Source organism: Camelus ferus, chromosome 22 (assembly GCF_009834535.1).
Source record: "Camelus ferus isolate YT-003-E chromosome 22, BCGSAC_Cfer_1.0, whole genome shotgun sequence".
Taxonomy (NCBI): domain Eukaryota; kingdom Metazoa; phylum Chordata; class Mammalia; order Artiodactyla; family Camelidae; genus Camelus; species Camelus ferus.
In genome coordinates this window covers 23,672,379-23,688,845 of record NC_045717.1, presented here as the reverse complement: position 1 = coordinate 23,688,845, position 16,467 = coordinate 23,672,379, and positions in this window count along the sequence as shown.

The window sequence follows — 16,467 nt, the reverse complement described above, 5'->3', positions numbered from 1 at the left end:
CGGAAGTCCACTGCCACGGGGGGGGGCGGGGGGGGGGCACGGGTGCAATGTGGGGAGGTGTTTGGGTTTGGGGGTGGGCGTGACAGTGGAGCACTGGGAGAGAGCTGGAGTCCCCCAGTCTCCATCTTTAGTCCTTCGAGGTTTTCTGTCTGGCTGCACTCCCAGCCAAGGCTGTTCACAGTAGAGGGGGCTTGTATTGGGCCAGAAGAGGACAAGGTGCCCACTGGCTGGGAAGGAGGGAATCCAAGACTTTCTGGAGGAAGCTGAATCCCAGGCGGACTGGAGCTGCAGAGAGGGGTGTGAAACGTGCTTCAGGCAGGGGGCATAGCTTGGGCAGAGGCGTGGCCCAGAGGATGTACAAGGCAGGAGGGGTGATGTCCCCAAGCTCCTCTCCTTTCCCCTCTGTGCTTCTCCTGTGACATCCTCCAGCCACTTCCCAAGGTGGCACGGTGGTTCCCACTGCAGACCAGGCACCAGAAGCCCCAAGGCAGGAGCCATGGACTCAGGACCGCACAGCGTGGCTGGAAGGCTGCCTGGGCTGGAGTAGCAACATCCTAGGTCAGTGTCAGGGACTGGGACTCCATCAGGAGTATCCCAGGCCGTGGGCGCCAGCTGGTCAGGCCATGTTTCACCGTCTACCCTGGGAGCCCAGAACCCTGGAACAGCAAGAGGGAGGGGATAAGACAATTTCAGTCCAAGCTCCTGGGAGGGTGAAACACCACCTCTCTGGCCAGTTTTCCTTCTTCGTTTTCCCCTAACAGCCCAGTGGACAGCAATACCTGCAACAAGCTCCTCCTTCCTGATGGCCCTGGTGCCCTCCAGGAGGGACCAGATGGCCCTTAGCCACAGGTAGCCCGCCATTCCTGGGGGCGGGGGGGGGGGGTGCCTGTTTGAGCCACCTGGTGGCAGTTTCAGGAATTGCAGGCAAAGAATGCAGTTAAAACCGCCGAACTGAGGGGGAGGGTATAGCTCAAGTGGTAGAGCGCGTGCTTAGCATGCGCAAGGTCCTGGGTTCAACCCCTAGCTCCTCCTCTAAAAAATATATATAAATAAATAAACCTAAAAACCTCCGTTCATTGTAAGGAGGGGGATAACAGAGCCCAGAGAGGAGGAGCCATTTGCCCAAGGTAACACAGCAAGTCAGGGCAATACTCAGGCCAATGTGTTAGTTCAAAAGGAGGTGAGAAGGTGAAGCCAGTGACCCTGCTCCAAGGGCCAGAGGCATTGGACTGTGTGTGTGTGTTGGGGGGGGGGTGACGGTCATCAGAGATGAGTCCCTTCTCCTCTCTGGGCGTCAGCTTACCCATCTGCGGTCTCCACAATGTCTAAGGTCCCTTCCCTGTCTCAATGACGGGAGTGACTTACCCAGAGGGAGGTCAAGGCTCCCGGGAGATGCCCCCCAGCCTGCTCCTTCAGCCAGCATCTCCGGTCCCCTCGGTCATGGCTCCGTGTCCTTCAGCCTAGACTACCTGAAGGAGGGGGACAGGAAGACACAGGTTGTAGGCCAGTGCAGCCCCCACCTCGGCACTTAAGGCCTCCTAGTCTGCTCCGTGTTTGGCCAATGCATCTTCCTGCATCTGTCAGGACTCACCTCCAGCCTCAAGACCCTCTCCCTTGCTTCCAGGCATCACTAGAGCTCCAGAAAAATGTCCTGAGCAGCCCCTTCCTCACCTCGAGAGATCATACATGCAACAAACATTTACTGAGTACCTACTAATTGCCAGGCACTGAATTGGGGGACCAGCGGTGAACATGAAGGACAATACCCTCCTAGAGTTTACAGTCTAGTAGGGGAGACAGGGTGAAAAAAATTAGTAAAATAATCAGTAAAATATAGAGAAGTTGGGGGAAACATAAAGCAGGGGTGGGGGATAGTGCTGGTGGGATGCAATTTGGTCAGGAAAGACTGCACTGAGGAGGAAGCATCTGAACAAAGGCCTGAAGGAGCTGAGGGAGGGAGATGGGAAGCATTCCAAGTGGAAGGAACAGCCAGTGCAAAGGCCCTGAGGTAGGGCCATGTCTAGAGAGCTGGAAGAACAGACAGTCGACTCTATCCTAGTTCAGCCTCCACTGTCACTCCCTGGACCTCCACCCTTGTACCCACCTCCCCATCCCACAGCCTGCCCTCCCCGCAACAGCCACTAGAAGATGGCTGTGAGCACCTGTGTGTCCCCTCCCTCCGCTGCCCACAGACCTCCAGGACTCCCACCTCCCTGAGGGATAAAAGCCCAAGTCCTCAAGGCCTTGCACCACCTGCCCCTCATCCCCTCCCTGCCCTCACCTTCTCCCTCTCTCCCCCTCACTCCCTCTGCTCCAGCCACATGGGCCTCCTCGATGTTCCTCCCACATGCCAGGTCCTGCCCCAGGGCCTTTGCAAATGTTCCCTTCACCTAGAACACCCTCCTGCCCACTCTTGTTCTCTTTGTTTAACCAGCTCCTTCACATCATACCCTGAACATCACCTTCTCAGAGGGATCTCCCCCAGCCATTGTTGATGGGGTGGCAACACCCGCCTCTCTCTCCTTCCTGCACCACCTTTCTGCCTCTTTCCACAGCGCTTATCACAACCTGACATTCTAACGTATTTACTTGGTTCCTTGTCTGTCTCACCCACTGGACTGACTGTGGGCTCCATGAGAGCAGGCCTGGTCTGTCTGGGTCACTGCTAGGTTCCTGTGTCCAGCACACAGTGGGCACTCAATAAATGCTTATTGTGTATTGAACATTGATTGTGTGAATGCCTGTGTGCCGCCCAGCTGCTAGGCTTGGTCTGGCCATTCCCAGTCCCAAGCCCCAAACCCCCATCAGTCACCATCCCACCACCACACAAGAGAGCTGGGGGCCCTCCCGCCCCACCTCCAGCCTCCAGGACTGGCATCTGAGACCCCTGCTCCTCATAAGCCCCAGGGTTACATTTACAGCTCCACTCCCTCCCCTGCCCAGCACCTCCATGAAGGCATCCAGGGCTCTGGGGCCAGCTCCTACCCACCTCCACCATCTCACTGTCCCTCTCACCAAGCACCGGCCTCCACCATTTTCCCAGGGTGCCCCAGGGGAAATGGCCTAGCTGCCCTTCTCTGCAGACCCCTCCTTGGGCTGGGGGACCCACTCATCTTGGGTCACCTTGGCCAGGGGACCTCTTTGGGTACCCCGGATGGCCAGGTCAGAGTGTGGGCAGCAAGTGTCAGGATGGGATTGTGGGAAAGGGAGGGGTAGTGGGGGAGATGGATGAACAGAGAGAAGAAAGAGAGACAGACACACGGAAAAACAGCAGAGGCAGAAATGGACAGAGACACAGAGAGACAGAGATGGAGACAAAGAGAGACAGATATAGAGAGACAGAGACAGAAAGAATGAAAGAAAATAAACAGGGACAGTGTCACTGAGAGGGAGAGACGGGAGAGAGAGATCATGGGAAAGATGGGGAGATCAGGGAGAGGCGACAGAGCAGAGAGGAGAAAGCCGGCAGGGGAATCCAGCTACCCTCCCAGCCTCCCTGAGGGCCTGCCCTCCTCCATCCTTCTCTCCCAGCCGGTTCTCACAATCAGCGGCGCTTGGGGGTGAGGGGAAGGGAAGGCGGCATACACAGCCAGGAGAAGGGCCCTCAGTCCACCCTTGGGCAGCCATGCCACCCACCCCACCCTGACCCCAGCCAGGCCCTCCTGTGCCTCCCCAGGCTCCGCCCGTCCTGACCCATCTCCCACCCAACCGCGACCCCAGCTAGGCTCCCCTGTGCTCCACCGTTTCCCCCCAACCCTGATTGACCCCCCTACCCGGAGCGCCGGCCAGGCTCCCCTGTGCCACCCTCCCCAGCCCTGGCTCCCAGGTCGCCCCCCCCCGGCCCCGCCCGCGGCCACCTGGGGTCGCTGACGAGCAGCAGCACCGAGCCGTCCTGCAGGCGCACGTCGCGCACCGTCTGGTGGTCGTCCAGCCGCCGCGCGTTGTAGTAGAAGGTGCGCTTCCAGGAGGACACGCCCTGGCCCACGAGCTGGGCGCGCAGGTCGCTGAGCGTGTCCCGCGGCCGCACGGTGAGCGGCAGCAGCAGCGCCTCGTCCGCCAGGTGCACCTTGATGTGGTAGCGCTTCCAGCGCGACAGGCCCCGCCGCAGCCCCTCCATGGCGCCCGCCGGGCGCTCGGACCCGGCCCGGGCCCCGCGCGCGCCCTCCGCACCCGCCCGACCGGCCCGGCCGCCCGCCCCCGCAGCGCCCGCGCCCGGCCCGCCCGGGCGCGCCCTGCTCGCAGGAGGGAGGCCCCGCGAGGGCGGGGCGCGGGGGGCGCGGGCCCGCGGGTCCCTGGTCCCCACCCGCAGGCGCCTCTTCGTTAAGGTCCAGGTGTACGAAGTGCCTAGGGCGCGCCGGGCGGATGGAGGCTCCCCGGATGCCTGCGAACAAAACGCACAGAAAGGAGCCACATCCTAAAGATAAATATGTACGTGCACAGTGCATCTGATCCTGGGAGGTGCCAGGGAGGGGCCAGAAGAGGAGGAGGGTCGGAGACTGGCCGACTATTTTAGACAGAGATCAAGGTCAAGGGAGGCCTCTGTGAGGAGGTGGCATTTGAATGGAGATTGAAGGAGGAGTGGCCAGCCACTCTAAGGGTCTTGATCAAGAGTACCCAGGCTAACATGGGAACAGCCCGTGCAAAAGCCCTGGGGCAGGACAGGGTCTGACTGTTGGAGGAATAGTGAGGAGGTCCCTATGGCTGGAGCCTAGTAGAGCTTAGAAGGGGAGAGAGGGAGGGGGTGAGGGTAGGGAGGGGATGGGGCAGGTCATGAAGGGCCTCTTGGGCCTCGGAGAGAACTTTTACTCCGAGGGAGGTGGGAGCCCTGGAGGGAAGTAACTGATGTTTGTATTTGTCACTCGTGTATTTGATACTCATTTAGTCCCTTATTTCCTTCAAGACATATTCAACCAGCACCTATTCTGTGTCCAGGCTGGGCTAGGCAATGCTGGGCGCCAGAGAAATCTCAGCCTAGGCCCTCAAGGGTCACCCAGTTGAGGGTGGGGGACACAGAGCTGGACATAGACACTCCCAGTCCTATGTGGTCAGGGCTTGAGTAGTAGGAGAGATCCCAGGCTGGGAAAGGTCAGTAGGTGGAGATGGCTCCCCAGGTTGGTGGGCATTGGAACCCTAGGGCTTTGCAGATAAATAGGAGTTCAACACTCCCACCAAGGAGGTACCTGCCCATGGTCACCAACTAGATAGGTCACTGTGTGCCTAGTGGGGAGAAGCAGGAGTCAAGGCTTGTGGCCAGTGGCAGTCAGGGGAGGCTTGAGAACAGGGGATCACCTACCCCCAATTCCATGCCATTTCCCCCCATCCTTGCAACCCCTGCAGGCCCTGCCAGCCTCTTCAGTCTTACTTATCCAATCACCCTCTTCCTGAACCTTCCTTGATTACTGCCTGCCCCTACCACTGACATACCTGCTAGGACAGGACTGACTGGTTCTAGGTATCTAGGATGTTGACTTGACCTCAGCGATTCAAAGTGAGTACTTAGAAGCCAGTGACAATGGAGCTCACTGGGGACTCCCCTTTCAGCAGTGGCTGAGGGTTGGGGGAGGGAGGCTGAGGCCAGAACAGGGCAAGAGCTCTAATCCTGACCTGGAAACTTGGAAGTTCCTGGGGAAGGAACTTAAGCTCCCTGGGCCTCAATGTCCCCATCTATCCAACGGGGCTGTTATGAGGTACAAATTACTGCAGGTAAGTCCTTAGGAATGTTCCTGAAGCGTAGTCACTGGCTAATTGGACTCTTCAAAGAAAAGCAAATAAAAACAAAAATAACAAACAGGAAAAAAAAAAAAACCCACCTGCTAAGTGACAGATGGGCTCCCAGGGACTTGATTGAAAGAAAAACAAAAGCAGAAGAAAGAAAGATTACCTGAATTTTCATATGACACTATTATCTCCCATTTTACAGATGAGTAAAGTGAGGCACAGAGAGGATGACTTCCCTGAGGACAAACAGTGAAAAATGGCAGAGCCAGGATTTGAACCCTAGTCACCCAGCTGATGCAGCTTCTTATACAAACATCAGATTCCAAATGGAAATTTTATTTATTTTCTTTTTTGGGGAGGGTAATTTGTCTATTTATTTCAATGGAGGTACTGGTGATTGAACCTAGGACCTCGTGCATGCTAAGCACATGCTCTACCACTAGAGCTATCTCCCCTCTTCCCCAGATGGACATTTTAAAGGTGGCTAAGAGCAAAACAGATTCCAGATGGATCACTGCCCCTCCACCAGCAAAAAAAGAAAGAAAATAAAAAACAAAAAAGAGAGAGTAACTGTTAAACTACTAGAAGAAAACATAGAAGTTAAAAATAATAATAATAATCCCAGTGTATTGAAGTGTGACATTATACCTTTAATGATTTAAAAGATTAATAACTGACTACAAACAAATATAAAATTCCTGTATTCCACACACTCACACAAATACTAGAAGGTCAATAGACAAAATCAGGGAAACTTTTCCAAGACATAATAGACAAAAGGCTGATTTCTTTAATATGTAAAAAGCTTCCAGAAATCAATAAGGACCAACAACCCAATAGGAAAAGAGTCAAAAGACATGAACAGTTTCCCAAAAGGAAATACCAGTGTCTTCTAGGCACATGAAAGGGAGTTCAATCTCACTCACAGTAAGCTAAACATAAAATAAGCTACCATGAAATACCTTTTTTAAAAAAAATCTATCTGGTTGCTAAGGATGAAAAAGTTTGATGTTCCACCATGTTTCTGGGGTTCTGGGGAACAAGCAATCTCATGCATTGGGGTTCAGAGTGTGAAATGGCCTTATCTCCCTGATAATAGCTGTTGGAATGAGAAGCTGTTATATTCCTTCTGGGAATGTCTCCACATGCCCGAGGACAGATTAAAGCACAGCACACATGATGAGCAATTTACATGTAATCCACAAGGCTGACCTCACTGAACAAAGGAGGGAAACTGAGGCCCAGAGGAGGGGAAGGAACAGAATGAGGACCTAGGCTGGAGTGCACTCTCTCCAGGGAAGGTGGGCAGGCTGGCTTTACCTGCAGGACCCGGTCACCACGGCCCCAGCCACCTCCCTCGTCAGGCTAAGCTCCCGGTCTCCAGAAGCACACCTGTTGGCGTGTAGAACAGGTCTGAGCAAGGCCCAGGGACACTTGGCTTTAACATATGGAGGCCATGCTGGCCACTCAGAGCCCTGTGAGTGCCGGGTGCCAGTTCCAATTAATTCTGACTTTCTCATTAAGCCAGGAAAAGCCAGGTGGCTGCGGGCAGTAGGCCCTCTGCCTGGGCCGCTGGATTAAAGGGATCAAGGTTTCTGCCTCGAGACACTGTATTATCTGTCACAGGCAATTATGGAAGACCCAGGTGGACAGTGACAAGCTTGGAGTATCCCTGAGTTCTGGAGCCTGGGAGGCTCAGAATTGTGGGATCTCTGAAACTGTGGATTCCTGGAATCTTGGAGTGCCCAGTGTTCTAGGCCCTCAGAATAGGAGCCCCTCCTCCTGAACATTCTAGAATCCTAGAGCCTGGGTCCTGAGTGGCAGTCAACACATCACTCCTGGCTGTCTTAGAGGAAAAGGATGTTGGGTCAGAACACATGGGGCATCAGAGGCAGAAGGGAGAAGTGCGGGTGGAGGCGCGCAGGCAGGTAGGAAGGGAGTGTGGGTTCTATGTCAGCTTGCCCTTGCCAGTAACATACCCACTGAACTTGGCATTGCCAAATTCTGGAATCACAAAGAAAGAGATCCCATTTCTCAGATGAGAACACTGAGGCTTGGAGAGGGAAATCACTTCCCCAAAGCCACACCTGAAGGTTTGAACAGAGCCCCCTGGAACACAGGAGTGAGTTAACAGAAGGGCTCCGGCTACCTCTCTACCTGGGGGTGTTAACAAAAAAGGAGAATGCGGTTCTTGGGGGTTGCTTTGGAAAGGGCATGGGGAGGAGTTTGGATTTGCAACTAAGGGCAATGGGAGCCATAGGAGGGTTTGAAACAAGGGAGCGGCATGATCTAATTTATATGTTAGAAGTGTCCTGACAGTGCTGACATTTCAGAAGATGGATACATTGATCCTTAGCTGAGAAAGGCTGTGTCTCAGGTCAGAATGCTCTCTTCCTCGCTACCACATCTTGGTCCCACCTATCCCCCTCCACCAACATTTCATAAGGAATTCATTTCTAGGCTGTCTGGCAAATGAGGGCTCATTGTGGTTCCTGTTGGTAAATTGTGTTATTCTAGTTTAGCTCTATTAGAAACAAAGACTATTTGGCATTAAGATTTTTAAGGTGGTATCCTTCATATATGAAGAGTGGTAAGAAATAAATGAGAATAGAGCAACATATGCAAAGAACACAGATGCCACTTTGAACACACACAAGACATAGACAGGAAATTGTGGGGGGAAAAGAAAGACTCACATGAAAAAGTGTTTAACCACTCTAGAATTTCCACTCTAATATTCAACAACAAGATCTGATTGTATGAGATTCTGTGAAGGCACAAGGCAATGGACACTGTGTCTGTTACTGTGTAAACTAGTATCATCTTTCTGGAAGGGAAAATGGCAATATATCTTTAAAGCTCACTGATAGATAATAACTAGTTGTAATGCCTCACGTTTGTTGAATAACAAATCAACTTCATTTATTGTGTTTGACCCACCAGAACAGAAACTCTGCTAGGGCAGGCATTTTTGTCTGTTTTGTTCACTTCCGAGACCCTGGTGTCTAGAACAGCTGCTGGCTCTGATTTGTATACCCAGCAAGATCTAATCTACTCATTTTTCTGTACACTGAGGTTTGAGAACCACTGGGCTAGACTAAAAGGGAAGTTTTTGTGCAGGCAGATACCTGAGCATCCACCTGTTTGGGTCTTTAAGACTACCCTCAAATCCCTAGTGGAAGTAGAGAATTCTCAGGGGCTCCCACTGACGTATGGGTTAATGTATGTTCTTGTAGTTATAAGGATCAAATGAGATGATTTCTGACACTTACTGAGTCCTTAGGCTGTGCCAGGCAGCATTCAAAGAGATTTACAAACCTCAACTAACTTAATCACTTAAGAGCAATGCTATGAGTTTGGTGTTACTATCAGGCCCATTTACAGATGAGGAAACTGAGTCCATAGCATGAAAGCAGCACCCTAGCTGGGGCCTGGCACAAAGTAGGTGCTTAGGTTTAGCAGAACCTAAATCTTGCTCAGTCAGCTCCGTGAACACCCATCCTTGTCTCTCCAGGGAGCATGTCCTCTGTTGTCCCAGGAGAGACCCTTGGTACCAGTAAGGCTCTGTAAATGTTTTAGTTCTTGAATTTCTTGGTCAATTCCTTGCAGAGCTGCGGGGAAGCTGAGCGAAGAGGACAGTGGCAGATTTCTAGGGGCATGGAGACACAAGACACACAGAGTCACCCCTCCCGCCCAGACACACACAGGGACAAATGCAGAGACATACACACACACACACCCTTGAGACACACACAGACTGGCGAGATACACACCCCAAGACAAAAACAGACATGCCAACTTCAAAACAGACTCACAGACACCCATACACACAAGCACAGCACCAACACCCCACTACGACAAGCACAGGGGACACACATAGGGCCTTGGCCAGGGGTGGCCAGGTTATGGGGGATCTGGACACTCCTGATCCCAGCGGAAGCCCTGACTCCAGCCTCCACCCTCATCTCCACCCTGGGACCAAAGGCCTCCTGCTAAGGCGACAGTGGACTGATAGGGAACCGCAGGGGCCAGACGGGTCAGCTGTGGTGCACAGCGTGGCTCTCTGGCGCCACCCGGTGGGCACGGCGGGCAGGGGGCACAGCAGCCTCCGCAGATCAACATCTCCGCGGGTCTCTGTGTGCATCTGTGTCTGCTTTTGTCTCCGTTTAATCTGCGTGTCTGTTTCTCTGTGTCTCAGTCTCTCTGTGAGTTTCTCCTTTTCCTTCTGTGTCTGTCCTTCTCTCTGCTGCTGTCTCTCCTCTGTCTCCCCATCTCTGTCTTTTTCTCCCTCCCTCTCTCCCACTCTTCCCCCACCTTCCCTTCCACAACTGAGCCGGGCCCCCCTCATTAGCCGCACCCCTGCGCCCTGTCCTCCGATGGCATCTGGGCACTTCCTGCCACCCATGGGCTGCCACTGTGACTCAGTCCAGGTGGGGCGTGATGACCAACCTCATCAGCTTTGCTAGCCGACCCGCTCCCACCTCCTACATTCTGATCTTTGGGGCAGAGACCCCATGCCTGGAGGCTGCACCTACTCTATGCTGGCTTCCCCTGCTGTGCCTCTGTCCAGATAGAGCCTGGCTCGTGAGCCCACCGTGGCTTTGCCCCTTCCCCAGGGCTGGCTGCTGCTGGCTTCCTGGAGGTGGGAAGTGCTGGTTGCATGGACAGAGGGTGAAGGGACATTGAGGTTTGGACTCCCAAGCAAGGGGGTTCCAAAGAGAGACAGTGATGGAGGTCACCCTTGAACCCTGCTAGGAGGCTGGGGACACCCTCCTATCAACCTGCCATGGTCCCCCCATCACCTGTGGGCTGGAAGCCTGACCCCTGACCCACCAGGGACCTCAGAGGAGGTCACTCTGACCCCAAGTCACCCACATTCCTGCTTGCTTAGTCCCTCCAAGGTGTCACGCCCATTCCTTCCTGGAGGCTCCAGCACATTCTGTTCCCTCTCCTGGAATGCCCTTCCAGTCACCTCCTTCAGGAAGCCAGGCTCACCTCACCTTCTGCTTGAAACCCTTTCCTGGGCTCCAGAGAGCAGGTCTGTCTTGGTCATGGTCACTGCTGTGTCCCTGGCAGAACGTCCCAACTTGCTTTGCTGCAAGTGCAGGCCTTGGTCTAATGGGCTGCTTGCCGCTCTGTGCCCCATGTTCTCAGGGACAGGAGCTGAGGGGACTTTTTCTGGGCCACCTGTGAAAGCTGCCCCGCTGGGTGTCATTTCAGCCGAGTCTGTAAATATTTGGACTGCCGTGGCCGGCAGCATCTAGGCGAGGGGAAGCTTCAGTACGTTTTATGAGCCTCCCCGTGGGGGCCCAAAGCGAGGCTTCCATGGCTGGGTATGTGGGGCGCCCAGCAGTTTCCTGGCTGGTTCGCACGAGGTGGGTTATGACTGCGAGACTGGAAGCAGCCGCCAGACACCAGCAGCAGCTGCCGGTACTTCACCCCGCAGTGGGCAGCTTTCCAGAGGCCCAGGCAGGGCTTCTTGTTTTAGAAACTGCTAATGCGACGTTATAGATCACAGCCATGGTGGGAGTGGAGGCCTAGGGGACCCCCGTTCCCAAGTCCGAAGGTCCACACTTAATCCTTAGGGGGAGGGATTTCTGGCAAGGAGGCAGGAGGCTCGGGTTTAGACCTGGCCCTTTCAGAAGAGTTAATAGCAGCCACCAGCATTGGCTACGCACCTGCTCTATGCTGGGTGCTGTGCAAAGCACTTCAAATGCACCATCTCACTGCATCCTCGGAAACCACCCTGCCCGTTTTATGATGAGAAAACCGAGGTGTTCAAAATAACCAGCTCAAGGTCATCCAGGTGGAGAAGAGCTGGGATTTTTTTATTCTCCCGCCTGGCTTGGCCTCACGTAAGTTACCCAGCCCTCATGGAGGCCTCCCCCGAAAGGGCCACGGTGACAATCTGCCCGGGAAATCACTTCTCAACAGTCAGTATCCCAGGAGTGACTGGAGGTAGGGCCTGAATCAGATCAGTAGGTCTGAGTTGGGGCCTGGGAACCTGCATTTTAAACAAGCACCTCCCTCCACCCCCAGGGAGCTCTTGTTAGGGCTGTTCCTCAGGCCTTCCTCAGAACAGCAGCCTTAGCACTGCACGCATCCAAACGTGTTTGCAGCGCTCCCTCTGAGTCTCAGCAGGGATCGTCTGCCACGTGGCGTTTCCTGAAGACACCACGACACGCAAGGATCCGGCGTCCTCATCAGACATTCTAAACTATGGGCGTTTTCTACCTGGTCCTGGAAGCCCCAAGAAGCCCCTACCAGGGCCAGGCGATTTCCAGACAGCAAACAAGTCACCTGAGAGGGCCTTTCACATGCAGACCAGCCAGTTCAGAGCCCACGCCCCAAACCCCTCCTCTGTGGGGCTCTCACACTCTAGGGCGGGGGGCACCATCCCTGGCCCTCATCACCCCAGGGCCGGGTGGCAGGCAACGAGGGCCAGTATCTCTGGACTCCATCACTCACACTAGCCCATCCCCAGCCTGCTTACCTGTTCCTTCCCGTGGAAACCGCAGTAAAGGCTCTGGCCCACGTCCCCCCACCTCCCTCTGACTGACCCTGGCGCTTCTCCGTGTTGCCCCGCATGGCACGGGTTTCCTCCCCCTGCCCTTGGGCAATGAAACAAAAACATGTTTTCAGTGGCAGTCATCTCCTGATCTGTGGGTCTCAGCACATCTGAGTAATAATAAAACCTAAGAGAGAATGAATGCCTGCCCCGGTGATGTTTACATTCCAGGGGAGGGTGTGGGCCATATGCTAGGACAACAGGTGGGTGTGACAGTGACAGGGTAGGAGGGGAGTGGTCAGGGGAGACCAGAGGAGGAGGCGGGATCTGAGCCCCAACCTGCGAGATGAGAAGGAGCCGTCCGCCTGGTCATGGGCCTGACAGCATGAGGGACATACTGAGTTACTCTCGGGGCCCATTCTAAAGGGTAGATACACACGCAAAATCATGTAGACAGTGATCTCCGAGACTGGCTTGCCCACAGCCGCTCAAAGCAACTGTCACTTTACCAACGTGTGACCTCATTCTGAGGCTCCTGGGATGGCCAACGAGGAGGAGGCACCGAGGAGGAGGTCCAGCCTCTCCTGGGCTCTGACCCTGCATCTCTGCTCAGCCTTCCCAGGAGTGGAGTCTGCTTCCCTGAGAAGCTGTGACTGGGCATGTCTGGGTTTGGGGACGCTGTGGCTGTATTTTTTTTTTAAATCAAATGTCCTTTTTATAACATTGTGTTTGAAATTATTTGACTAAGAGTAACGTGTGCAATTTAAGATTGGCAATCATCGTGCAGGCTTGGGAATTCCTGCAAAGTGAGAAAATTTAACCTAGGAGCTGTTTTGAAATGTAATGATATCTTTATGAATACAAAATTTCAGCAGTTGATGAAGCTGACACATTGTTGTAGATGTAGAGACATTTGATAAGGTATTCATTCCAATTCCGCATTTTCTTTCTGGATTTTTGGAGCTGATAATTTCTTCCGTTCTCCTCTCTAGACCTCAAAATATTTCATGGGTCTCCTGTAAAGCATGAGCACCCTAGGCCCTCTGCCTGTGGGCGTCCTGATGCCTGTCAACATTTATTGAGCACTTCCTGTAAGCAAGGAGCAATTCTGAGCCTTTTATGTGTATTAACTAATTAAATCTTTGCAAAGACCCCCTCTGGTAAATACTATCATCGTTCCCTTCTTCCAGGCAAGAAACCAAAGTAGACAGGAACTATTAACTCCTCATGGGCTGACAGATAGGTTGGATTCCAAGCTGTCTCCAGAGCCTACCCCAGCGGCTCTCACTCCTGTGATACCCAACAGCCCCCACCCAGACCTTTAAAACATTTTTATACATTGCGGTAAAATACACATAGCATAAAATCTACCATCTTAACCATTTTTCAGTGCACAGCTCAGTGGCATTAAGCACAATCACACTGTTGTGTCTATCCCACTATCCATCTCCAGAACTTTCTCGTCTTCCTAAACTGAAACTCTGTCCCCATGAAACACTCCCTCCCCAGCCCCGCCCCCAGCCCCTGGCCCTGCCTACTTCCTGTCTCTGTGGATGTGACTCTGCTAGGGACCTCCTGCGAGTGGAATTATATAGTATTTGATCTTCCATGTCTGGCTTATCTCACTGAGCATCACGTCCTCGAGGTTCACCCGAGTTACACCGTGTCAGAATTTCCTTCTTTCTGGAGGTTGAATAATATTCCAGAGTATGGATGGACCACATTTGTTTATCCACACAACTATCCACCCACTAGGATGGCTATTAATAAAAAACAAAAACAAAAAACACAACACAAGAATTGGTGAAGCTGAGGAGACACTTGGAACCCTCACACAGGGCTGGCTGGAATGTAAAATGGAGCAGCCGCTGTGGGAAACTGCCGGTTCCTCAAAATTTAAATGAAGAATTACCATACAGAGCAGGAATCCCACTGCCAGCTATCCACCCCGGACAGAAAACCGGTGTGCAAACACATGCATGCACACTTGTCTTCACAGCAGCATTAGTCACAGGAGCCAAAAGGTGGAAACCCAAGTGTCCATTAGCAAACTCTTTTTATAATGTAAGTACTTAATTCCACCTCCCCTTTCTCTCCTGAAATAAAAATCAAAGCTAATATAACCTAACTACACACAATTTTTAAAAAACCAACAACCCAACCATATGATGCTCTATCAGATACAAACAAAAGAAAGAAAAAGAAAAGAGTGTGTGATGAATACTGTCTAACACAGCCTGTAAGTGCCTGGGCACGAGCCCCAGCCGCACCACACAGTGACTGGCCGTGTCGGCCTGTTCAGACGGCTCCCAGCTCGGACAGCAACGGCAGGGGAGGTGTTCAAACTGTGCAGACCTGTTCACAGAAACGATGAACCACTCTTGGTAAGGTTCCCGACTAAACAACAAGGTATTTTCCCTCCATTTACCCAGAAGTTGGAAGTTTCTGGAAAAACCTGTATGTATGAAAACTGAACTGTGTCCTGCCCCCAAATTCACATGTTGAAGTCTGGCCTCCGGGGCCTCAGGATGTGACTGTATTTGAAAACAAGGCCTGTACAGAGGTAATCAAGTTAAAATGAGGTCATCAGGGTGGGCCCTAATCCACCATGAAGTTCAGATGCAGGCACACACACTGGACGAGGCAGCGATGCAGTGATGCTTTGACAAGCCGAGGGATGCCAGAGTGCCAGCGACCGCCAGGAGCTGAAGGAGGACCTGGAACAGAGCTTTCCTTGCTGCCTCAGAAGCAGCCGCCCAGCCAGCACCGTGAGCGGACTCCTGGCCTCAGAACCGGGAGAGGATGTACTTCCATTGTTTCTCGCCACCCAGTCTGTAGTCCTGTGTTACGACAGGCCTGGCAAACCAATGTGCTCTGTATGTCCACGTGCCACGGAGCCCAGTGCCAGGCCTGGCTAGTTAGGAACGGGCTCGTCTCTCCCCATAGGCTGTCCAGTGGGGCCAGCTTGCACTGCCAATGCTCCCAGAGGCCCCTCCGGACAGCCTGGCAGCGGCATCCCAGTCTGCACATCAGGACATGACTGCCTCGAGAGCAGCCACTCTGTGATGAGAAGATCTGAGAACAGGTCTCACCCCTGGCCCGCAGGGTGGGCCGAGTCTGGCCTCTCTTGCCCAACTGCGAACGCCCAGACCCCAATTTCTAGACCAGCTTGCAGAGTGGAGATAAGGCTCTCTGCGCAGAAAAGAGGCCACACTGGTCCCGAGTGCACTGTGGAGACGGTGTCCCATCAGCTTGTCATTGGAAAATGACTTTAAAAGCCCCTGCAGTGAGGGAAGCACACAAGGTGTTTATTCAGGCAATTCAAAGACAGGACACGGAGGGCCGGCACCGGCCTGCCTTTCACGCTCCGGCTTCTGCGGCAAGCTGGGTCGGATTTTCAGATTGCTCTTTTAAAGCTAAACACCCCAGCGGGAACACAGGGGACTCCAGGAGAATTGGCAATTGTTCCAGGGCCTGTGGGGTGGCTGTCCTAGTTACAGAGGGAGGGAATCGAGGTTCCCAGCAGGCGGCACTCGGGTTAACTCTCATCATGCCGGTCGGTACAGGGCTGGAACTCAAGACTCACGGGAAGCAAGCCCTCCTACTTGTCCCCAGGCCCCGCACAGGCCCCTGGTTCAGTCTTGCAGCTGCCAGGCATCCCCTTCACGAGACGGGCTGGGCCCTTTCTGCCCCAGCATGCCTGTGGCCACCCAGTCCCTGTCAACATCAGCCCTGTGTGGGCAGCGACGATCCTCCCGAAGGGAGGTGCCTCCCCGAAGGGCCTGGACGGAGGGCTTGGGCCAGCACCTCTGGCCAGCCAGGGGCCTCGTCCAGCCATCTTTAATGACATCAGGCACCAGCAAGCCCACGCCAAGCAGGGACTGCCCCATCCTTGCCCCTCAGCCAGACCGCAAAGCCACCACCACCGCTGGACACCCCCCCAGGCACTCTAGCACAAGAGATGAAGTGACTGGTCCAAGGGCCCCACAATACACACACCTCTCCCCGCAACCAAGAACTCCTGATTCCTATCCCAGCTCTGCTGCCGCCGAGCTCTACGACCTTGGGCAAATATCTGACCCCAGCACCTGTTTCCTCACCTGTAAGATGCGGAGATGGATGCCCCACTCCACAGGGCGGCTGTGAGAATTCGTAACAGAGGCCGGCCTCCACTACCCAAACACACAGTGGTGCCGCCAAGGGCTGACACCGTGCTCTGTAATCACTGAGACACACACACG